The sequence below is a fragment of the Hemicordylus capensis genome, chromosome 1, assembly GCF_027244095.1.
Source record: "Hemicordylus capensis ecotype Gifberg chromosome 1, rHemCap1.1.pri, whole genome shotgun sequence".
Classification (NCBI taxonomy): domain Eukaryota; kingdom Metazoa; phylum Chordata; class Lepidosauria; order Squamata; family Cordylidae; genus Hemicordylus; species Hemicordylus capensis.
The window spans coordinates 333723212-333733908 of NC_069657.1; the positions used below are offsets into that span (position 1 = coordinate 333723212).

Consider the following 10697-nt stretch of genomic DNA (forward strand, 5'->3'; position numbering starts at 1 on the left):
TTGGACAGGTTAGCATTAGAAGAGGCATTTTCCAAAGGGACTCACTATCCCCTCTGTTGTTTGTAATCGCCATGACCCCACTTTCACAAATACTAAACAAAACAGGCCTCAGATACCAAACATCTAAAACATCAAGTCAAATCAACCATCTGCTGTACATGGACGATCTGAAGTTGTATGGAAAGTCCCAGTCAGAAATCGAATCGCTGCTAAACACTGTCCATATATTCAGTAGCGAAATAGCAATGGAGTTTGGACTAGACAAGTGTGCTGCATTAATAATTAACAGAGGGAAAATAAGAAAAACAGAAGGACTAGAACTGCCCAATGGAAGCAAGATCAAGAACCTGGAAGAGAAAGAACATTACAAATACTTGGGCATTCTCCAGGCTGATAACATCGCACACACTGAAGTTAAAAGAAAAATGGGAAGTGAATACATCAGGAGAGTTAGAAAAATCCTAAAGTCCAAACTCAATGGCGGGAACACCATACAAGCCATAAACACCTGGGCTATACCTGTTATCAGATACACTGCAGGAATAATAGACTGGACCCAGGCAGAGCTAGAGACACTAGATCGTAAGACCTGGAAAATCATGACCATCAATCATGCTCTGCACTGCCGCAGTGATGTCGATAGGCTCTACCTCCCTCGCAGCTCAGGTGGAAGAGGAATGCTGCATGTCCATCAAACAGTAGAGGAGGAGAAAAGAGGCCTTGAAGAATATATCAAGGACAGTGAAGAAGATGCACTTCAAATGGTCAAGAACAAGAAACTATTCAACATCAATGAAAGAAAGCAGGCCTACAAGAAAGAACAAGTCAAGAACCGAGCAGAAAAATGGAAAAATAAGCCCTTGCATGGTCAATATTTGCACAATATAAGTGGAAAATCAGACATCACCAATACCTGGCAATGGCTTGAGAATGGCAACTTGAAGAAAGAAACAGAGGGTTTAATACTAGCTGCGCAAGAACAGGCACTAAGAACAAATACAATACGAGCAAAAGTCGAAAAATCCACAACAAACAGCAAGTGCCGCCTTTGTAAAGATGCAGATGAAACAGTGGACCACCTAATCAGCTGTTGTAAAAAGATCGCACAGACTGACTACAAACAAAGGCATGACAAGGTAGCAGGGATGATACACTGGAACATCTGCAAAAAATACAAGCTACCTGTAGCCAAAAATTGGTGGGACCATAAAATTGAAAAAGTTGAAGAAAATGAAGATGTAAAAATATTATGGGACTTCTGACTACAAACAGACAAACATCTGCCACACAATACACCAGATATCACTGTAGTCGAGAAGAAAGAATAACAAGTCAAAATAATCGACATAGCAATACCAGGGGATAGCAGAATAGAAGAAAAAGAAATAGAAAAAATCACAAAATACAAAGATCTACAAATTGAAATTGAAAGGCTGTGGCAGAAAAAGACCCAAATAATCCCAGTGGTAATTGGCGGCGGCGCCCTGGGTGCAGTTCCAAAAGACCTTGAAGAGCACCTCAACACCATAGGGGCCACAGAAATCACCATCAGCCAATTACAAAAAGCAGCTTTACTGGGAACAGCCTATATTCTGCGACGATATCTATAACAATTGACAATAAAATTCAGCCATCCCAGGTTCTTGGGAAGGACTCGATGTCTGGATAAAACAAACCAGTCAATAACACCTGTCTGTGTAAACAAGAAATAATAATAATAATAGTAGTAGTAGTAGTAATAATAATAATAATAATAATAATAATAAATCAGCCAATTATTCTGCTATAAGCTTCTGATAGTAAATAATACCTTTAAAATATCAAAGGCCCAGTGCTCATAAATTTACCCAATCTAGCAGGAAACCTGACTAGTATAAATATAGCTATTCTAGGATGAGCATCCTTGTTTGGTGAAAGTGGGAACCCTATTTCCTCCTGAAATGTTTTGAGATTTCATTGTACTTCAACATTTATTCTCTCACTTCTTTTCCTTGAGTCAGATTGTAATTCTTCAGCCTTCTCAGACTTAAACAAAAATGCAGAGTATCTTATACAAAAACAGCTGTGCGTCCATGATACATCAGTACCTCAAAATACTTATTTCTGAAATGTAACCTCTCCAAAACTGACATTAATATGAATAAACTTCTCTGTTGTAAAATCTGTGAAGTTGGATAAAAGACAACCAACAATGCCCTATTAACAGCTCCTGTGCTTTCTTCCCTTGTCCTGTCTAAAGGACAAAGTTATATAACCATTCTGTAAATAGCCTTGGAGTCTTCCGTGAGCTGCTTGGCAGAAGACTCCCCTTTTTGAGGGCGGCTCTTCCAGATCTGACTAGTAACAGGCCCAGCCTTAGAGGCCATCTTCCATTTGGCCTGCAAGCATGGTTCAAGGAATTGCAAGCGCCAGAGCCAAGGGAACAGTTTCCTCTAATCTAAAATGACGATACACAGCAACATTCACAACTAAATGACTGTGCTGAAGGATTAAGAACAGCACCCCATCAGGGAGAAGAGAAAGAGATGCTGAGAACAGACACACACTGTTTGTCTAATTTATTTTGGATGTGTCCACACTGACAGTTCCAATTCAGAAACCTAATAGGTTTAGCATTCAAGGAAGCTCAAATCTAACCAATGCACCCCTAAGCCCATCTTTACAGTACTGAATGGGATTCTTCATAGCTCGTTTTGCAATGTGTGTAGTTTCCTGTTTAAAGATTTGTGTCAGCCTATGAGCTCCCCAAAGAACAAGTCTGACGAAACGAGCCTGCTTTTGATTAAACCTTTTCTGACAGGAGAGAGAAAGAATGTGCAGTGAAGAATGGCATACTAGGTAAATTCCCACTTCAAAGGCCTTCAGTTTCATGCCATTTAAGACTGCTAAGAGATAGGCCCATAGCTAGGATAGTTCTCGTACGGGAGAAAAAGTGTGTGTATGTCGTGGGGGCAGGGAAGGTTACAAGATGCGTGCGTGTGTGTTTTACACTTTCCTCCAGAGATTTTTATCAGAAGCATTTTTCTTAAAAGAGAAAAGGGAAAGACTTAAGTTCTTCCTAGACTTGCCCTCCATAATATACTGCTGCTCTTTGGGGCATGTCCAGGCACTGCAGCAGGCCCCTGGAGTCCTTAAAGCCGTAGCTGGGTGAGTCATTGGCTTTCTTCCTAATCAGAAAGAAAATTGAATAGAAGAACTTCCTCCCTGAATCCAGCCTTGTCTCAGTACTAAGGTCTGTTTGTCGTTGATGTTTGCCGGCAGAGGTGCAGGGGGAGTCGTTCTTGCTTGATTCCTGGCTGTCTGCTTGGCTTGACTTCTGGTATGTTCCTCACATTTGGATACTGGCTTCTTCCCTGATTCCTGACCGCCTACCTGGCTTGACCTCTGGAGTGACTGGCCCCAGTTGTGCTTCCCCCCAGCCAGGGGAAGTGGGGAGCTCAGCAGCTCCTCCCGGAGGCTTGGCAGCTCCTGCAAGCAGGGCAGAAGGATTCTTTGAACCCATCTGCTCTATTCACCTGCTTGTCTGCTCTGCTCTTGTGGTCCTGTCCCCTTCATCCTCCAGGTGAGCTGCTGCCCATGACCCAGCTGTGACACAGAGGGCCACAGCAACAGTATTCTGTTTTCAACAGCACTTGTTTCTAGGGACATCACAGAAGTTTATGATAGTACAAAGCACTAATAAGACACTCAGTTTTAACTTATAGAAGTCTTAGGCCATGCCCCCTTCAAAAAGAGGGTGGATGCAACTACTAGCCTACCTTAGGTGGTGCAGCAGGGAAATTCTTGGCTAACAAGCAGAAGGTTGTTGGTTCGAATCCCCACCTATATCAGGCAGCAGTGATATAGGAAGGTGCTGAAGGCATCATTTCACACAGCACGGGAAATGGCAATGGTAAACCCCTCCTGTATTCTACCAAGGACATCCACAGTGCTCTGTGGTCGCCAGAAGTCAAAATCGACTTGACAGCACACTTTACCTTATGCAACTACTAAATATTAATATAAACCAACATTACAATTTATGTTGCTATTTTAATTCGGCAGCAATGAAGTCCACAGATAATTTGTAAGCCATGTTTTTTTTTTAAGCCTCTGGATCTTTAAAATACAAAACTTGTTGCATTTTAGAAGCCATTCGTACTTCATATTTTTGCTTTATTTATGTCAGAGTTTAGCAGATGGATCCAAAGCATACTTTCTAGGAAGTAAGTCCCATGTACTATAAGTCTTAGTTTCTAATTAACATGCTTGGTACTGAAAGCTTGATTTTCTTTTTCATTTTTCCTGATAAAGAGTTCTGTGTTTCTCAAAAAGGCCAAAAAAAGTGACTGCCTTCTTTCTTTCTTTCTTTCATCATTTAACATTGTGTTTGCTCTTTGGTTGCAGCAATGTCACTGAATTTCTAGGAAGATGCACTGCTGGGTCTAAAATCTCCATTGGGTTGTATTTTGAGTGGTAACCATTTCAGGGCAGCTTCAGATACATGTTACTAAATCATCATCATCATCATCATCATCATAGACACACAGTTAAATCCGTGTGTGTGTGTGATTATGACACTGAGACGGCTGACACCTTCCCCATATAGGAAACCAATGTGTGACACTGCCTTTCCTGTCAAGTAAACACATTTAGCACTGGGGTATAAGGAGCAGCACAGCATGAGCAGAAGGGATCTCAGCCAAGATTTTCTCCCGTACAATGCACGAGGATCGGTTGCTCACTTAGGCCTCTTGTTGGCATTTTCCAGACAACAACGCACCTATTTTGGATGACAGAAGCATGTTCTTTTATGCAATGAGCTCTTATTCAGTCATTTTGCTCCTGGAGCGAGTGAGCAATCAAAAAGGAAAGAGACCCAAGCAGAGAAGGACAAACACCAGCAGAGGAAGTGGGTCAACCGCAGTAAGAAAAACGTTGGGGAGTGAGGGAGAAGGGCTTTCAAGAGCTTACCTTTGACCCCCCCCCCAAAGCTGACCAGGGAGGCAGTCTTTCCAGTCTCCCCTGCCCGCTTCTTCTGGGGCTTTCACTCCTTCTTCTTTCTTCCTCTCTCCCAGTCCCTTCAGGTAAGTGGCTGAACAGGCTTCCTGTACCAGGAAGTAGAGCTCATATGCAAATCACGCCAGTGCAGAGTGGGACGCCTCGGTTTGAAAAACCAGCAGGGCAGCAGCAGTCAAGGAGGGAGCTAAGGGAGAAGAGCTACTCTGAAAGTTAAAAATTCTAGAGATTCTCTCCGGTGGCAAAGCTGTTTTTCTTTCAGCTGGATAGAGCCATAGGGGAAAGGGAATCCACTTTGATTTCTGAAATCAAAGTGCATGTATGAAAAATAATCCCTCCCTTTGGAACAAAAGCAGAATGAGAGAAAGATAACAGGCACATAAAATAATCGTAGTTAATTATTGCCATTTTGTCTACTTTTAAATAACAACGTGAAACTTTTTCGAGTGAGATCTCATCGCTGTTCATTATATCTTTAAGGTTCTTGATGATGTGTGTACATGGGTGAGGTTTTTAATGTTGCAACTAGACTGGAGTTTTCATGAAAAGTCCAAAGGAATACAGAAATTGCTGAGTATACATGCTTTTTGCTGACACTTGATTTATAAATATCCCAAGCAATGAGACTTCTGCGTCTTTCACTATAAAGCCTGGGGTTTAAAAACATTAACCACCTGGATTGTAGTGGTGCCAGTTCTGGAAAACCTAGAAGACCTTGAAAGCTACATGCAGACTAGAACTTATTATTTAGGTTCTGGTCGCCTGTCCCACCAGCACCATTGCAGCATGGTTAAAGAAGAAGTTACAGCTACTGAATGTCTCCCTTCCAGACATTAATTATAGGTGTGCCCACCTAGCACACCTAGGTCATTTTGGAGCTTGGACCTAAAGGGCTTTGGAGGCCCCCCCCCACCACCTCAAGCCCCCTCCCCACAAGGTCCTACCTCCGCCCCACCACTGCCCCGCTGCACCAATCTTTGCCATTTTCAGCTTAGGGGAATGAAAATCCTGGTTATTCATCTGAGTAATTAAGTTATTAATATAGAAATTGAATAACATTGGGGCTAAAATACACCCCTGCCTAACCCCTCTACTCTTTCTGATTTCATTTGTAGATGCCCTTTGTTACTGCAACGCACCCTTATTCTTGAATTTTGGTAAAGTATGCTGTCAAGTCGATTTAGACTCCTAGTGCCCACAGAGCCCTGTGGTTTTCTTTGGTAGAATACAGGAGGGGTTTACCATTGCCTCTTCCTGCACAATATGAGATGATGCCTTTCAGCATCTTCCTGTATTGCTGCTGCCCGATATATCGTCCTGTATTGCTGCTGCCCGATATAGTACCAGCGGGAATTCAAACTGGCAACCTTTTGCTTGTTAGTCAAGCATCTCCTCACTGTGCCACTTAAGGGAGTATATTAGGCCAGTGCTCCCTCTAATAGGGATTCCCAGATGCTGTTGACTGCAACTTCCATAATCCCCAGCCAAAGGCCATTGCAGCTGGGGATGCTGGGAGTTGTAGTGAACAACATCTGGGAATCCCTGTTAGAGGGAAGAGTGTATTAGACATGTATTATTTGTGTGAAAAATGCTGTGTTTTTGTAGAATTATCACATCCTATTTTTAAAAATATATATTTCATTTTGATAAGTGAGAAATTAGAATAGATACTCTTCTAGAAATCTCATTTCACTTTCTCAAACAGATGCATCTTTTTAATAGGCCTACACCATTTTTGGAAATATTGCATATCTAGTAGTGACTCAAAAACAACCTGTGACCCCCTTCAACTCTCTAAACAGTTTATGTATTTTAAGGCAGTGTTTGCAGACAGCAAATGTTTATACTACTTTGAACACTTTTGTTGAAAAGCAGTATATAAATATTTATAATATATATATGAAGCAAACTGTGCAGGGAAAAACAAGGTTTCTGTTTTTACTTTGCTTCACCACGGGAATGGTGGGTGTTCATTCGCACATTGGGGGATTTATCTCGAAGTCAGTGCAGGTTACCAAGGTGCACGCCATATATGATTTGGGTTTCACCCTGTGCATTGGAGCTTGGTCCAAATTATGCCCGTGCTAAAAAGTTCCATTTTTTACGGCGGCTTTTTGAGATACTCCAAAATATCCTGACGTTTCTCTGAGATGTATGGAGGGGCCATAGTGATAGAATGCCTTTTATTAAAGCCTCACACACACCCCTTTCAATAAAAAATAAACATTTGTTTGGTGATCTTGCAGAACATCGTTCTATGAATGGGGTGGGTGCATATGATGTTCTGCATATGATGTTCTGCAAGATCACCAAGCAAATAATAATAATAATAATAATAATAATAATAGCACACAGTTAACAATCAATGGCGAGACACTTGGACAGGTTAGCATTAGAAGAGGTATTTCCCAAGGGGACTCACTATCACCTCTGCTGTTTGTAATCGCCATGACTCCACTTTCACAAATACTAAACAAAACAGGCCTCGGATACCAAACATCTAAAACATCAAGTCAAATCAACCATCTGCTGCACATGGACGATTTGAAGTTGTATGGAAAGTCCCAGTCAGAAATCGAATCACTGCTAAACACTGTCCGTATATTCAGTAGCAATATAGCAATGGAGTTGGGACTAGACAAGTGTGCTGCATTAATAATGAACAGAGGAAATATAACAAAAACAGAAGGACTAGAACTGCCCAATGGAAGCAAGATCAAGAACCTGGAAGAGAAAGAACATTACAAATACTTGGGCATTCTCCAGGCTGATAACATTGCACACACTGAAGTTAAAAGAAAAATGGGAAGTGAATACATCAGGAGAGTTAGAAAAATCCTCAAATTTCAAACTCAATGGCGGCAACACCATACAAGCCATAAACACCTGGGCTATACCTGTTATCAGATACACTGCAGGAATAATAGACTGGACCCAGGCAGAGCTAGAGACGCTAGATCGTAAGACCAGGAAAATCATGACCATCAATCATGCTCTGCACCCCCACAGTGATGTCGATAGGCTATACCTCCCTCGCAGCTCAGGTGGAAGAGGGATGCTGCAAGTCCATCAAACAGTAGAGGAGGAGAAAAGAGGCCTTGAAGAATATATCAAGGACAGTGAAGAAGATGAACTTCAAATGATCAATAACGCGAAACTATTCAACACCAATGAAACAAAGCAGGCCTACAAGAAAGAACAAGTCAAGAACCGAGCAGATGCATGGTCAATATTTGCACAATATGTGGAAAATCAGACATCACCAAGACCTGGCAATGGCTTAAGAATGGCAACTTGAAGAAAGAAACAGAGGGTTTAATACTGGCTGTACAAGAACAGGCACTAAGAACAAATGCAATAAGAGCAAAAGTAGAAAAATCAACAAGCAGCAAGTGCCATCTTTGTAAAGAAGCAGATGAAACAATGGACCACCTAATCAGCTGTTGTAAAAAGTTCACACAGACTGACTACAAACAAAGGCATGACAAGGTAGCAGGGATGATACACTGGAACATCTGCAAAAATACAAGCTACCTGTAGCCAAAAATTGGTGGGACCATAAAGTAGTAGAAAATGAAGATGCAAAAATATTATGGGACTTCCGACTACAAACAGAGAAACATCTGCCACACAATACACCAGATATAACTGTAGTCGAGAAGAAAGAAAAACAAGTCAAAATAATCAACATAGCAATACCAGGGGATTGCAGAATAGAAGAAATGGAGGGGGGGGGAATATCACAAAATACAAAGATCTACAAATTGAAATTGAAAGGCTGTGGCAGAAAAAGACCCAAATAATCCCAGTGGTAATTGGCGCCCTGGGTGCAGTTCCAAAAGACCTTGAAGAGCACCTCAACACCATAGGGGTCACAGAAATCACCATCAGCCAATTACAAAAAGCAGCTTTACTGGGAACAGCCTATATTCTGCGACGATATCTATAATGATTGACAATAAAATTCAGCCATCCCAGGTCCTTGGGAAGGACTCGATGTCTGGATAAAACAAACCAGTCAATAACACCTGTCTGACTGTGTAAATAAATAAATTAATAATAATAATAAAAAGCGAGGCTTTACACATTTTTTTGGTGGTTTTGCAGAACATCGTATTCACCCGCACCCGCACGGGGTTGGTGCATACAATGTTCTGCAAGATCACCAAGCATACATTTAAAAACAAAATAGCAAAAAGCGAGGCTTTAAGAAAAGCCTACTTATGTTCTTATGTTCACCATAAAGTACCACTCTGGGAGTGGTATACCCTGCATGGACTTGAATGTTGTGTGGTATCAATGGGGCATGGGGAAAATTAAACCGACAGGAACCCTATTAAAGCAGCCCTATTCGAATGGCCTCCGGGTTTCTTCAAATTATCCTTATTGTGCTTATATACTTTATAACTCATTCTACTTTACCCCACTTAATTCCACAGTTAAGCCCACTGTCTGGGAAAGGCCCAGGAATTGCCAACCTCGGGTCCCCAGATGTTCTTTCTCTACAGCTTCTGTCATCCCCAGCCACAGTGCTGCCATTGTGGCTGGGAATGATGGGAGTTGTAGTCCAACAACATCTGAGGTCTCAAGGTTGGGAACTCTTGCCACAGACAATAAAGAGGATGACATCACCATTTTGTATCCAGAAGAGACAGCATAGTACTACAGATAGAGCAGGTTTTCATACACCCCCCCCTTTTTTTTGCACCTACGGACCCTCCCAGATCCTCAAGTATTGCCCATGGACCCTTACACCATTTATATATTTTCATAAAGCTCCAGTAAACAATTAAGAAAAAATAAGTACTCAGGTTGGTTCTTTAGGGCATTCTCTGGCGGTGGATTGGTGGTGGAGCAATGAACTGTCCATACTGCAGAATGCTACAATGCATAAAATGTGGGGAAAGACTCCCTATAATGGAAAAATACAGCTACTTTCCTGCAGCGCAGGAATTGATTCAAATTTTAATGATGCATTTTTGCCCTACAACGTTATCGTTGTAGGGCAAAAATGCATCATTAAAATTCGAATCAAGGCATGGGAAATGTGAACGGCACCCTGCTGACAATGCAGCGACACCGATGTGGAAACACAGGCAATGCAGATGGGCACTTAATGGATACGCTGCAAGTATGTTGGTGAGTATGTTGGTGAGTTTTCACTTACCAAGAAGCAAATTATATGTAGTGCAGCAACGATTTTCCATGGACCACCAGACCCCAGGTTGAGAACCTTTGAGGCAGACACAAGAGCTCCATTCTGGTACCTGGATTCAATTTGCACTTCCACCGGAGGATTGATGTGTGGCTTTGGATGCCACTACTTTTCAGATTCTAATTTTTCACCTATACAAAAGGAGTTACAATGACCTACCCAGCAGGGTTGTTCTAAACATAAATCCAAGGTTCTCCAGTACTTCACAAAGTAGGGCTGAAATCCTGCTTGCTAGGGAGTTAGTCCCATTGTACACAGCAGAGATTTAGTCCCATTGTTTCCTTACTTCTGAGTAAATGTGTTTAGGATCACACTGCACAATGCTATGTAAGTCATCATAATACACATGGGGCAAAGCACTTCTAAGTTGCACTGATTTCAGTGCGGAGAAAGAGCGAAGCTGATCTTTTCTACTGAAAAACATGTGCTGGGTTTCCAGTTTGGATGTCAGTGCGAAAAATGCTCTCTGCTTGTTGCAAACCTG

General features: G+C 41.8%; 1 protein-coding gene across 5 annotated transcripts in view; it reads right to left on the bottom strand.

Annotated features, from left to right (window-relative positions):
* The window catches only part of TRAF3IP2 (TRAF3 interacting protein 2), a 55187-nt gene extending 44961 nt beyond the window's left edge, over positions 1–10226 (bottom strand). The window contains exon 1 of one of the 5 annotated variants that reach the window (XM_053306024.1): positions 10166–10216. The gene's annotated coding sequence lies outside the window, so the exon portion shown is untranslated. Of the gene's footprint in view, positions 1–4953; positions 5056–10165 lie in introns of those variants that run through there. The other 4 variants (XM_053306195.1, XM_053306265.1, XM_053305936.1 and 1 more) reach the window with 4 other exon arrangements.
* Positions 10227–10697: the final 471 nt, after the last annotated feature.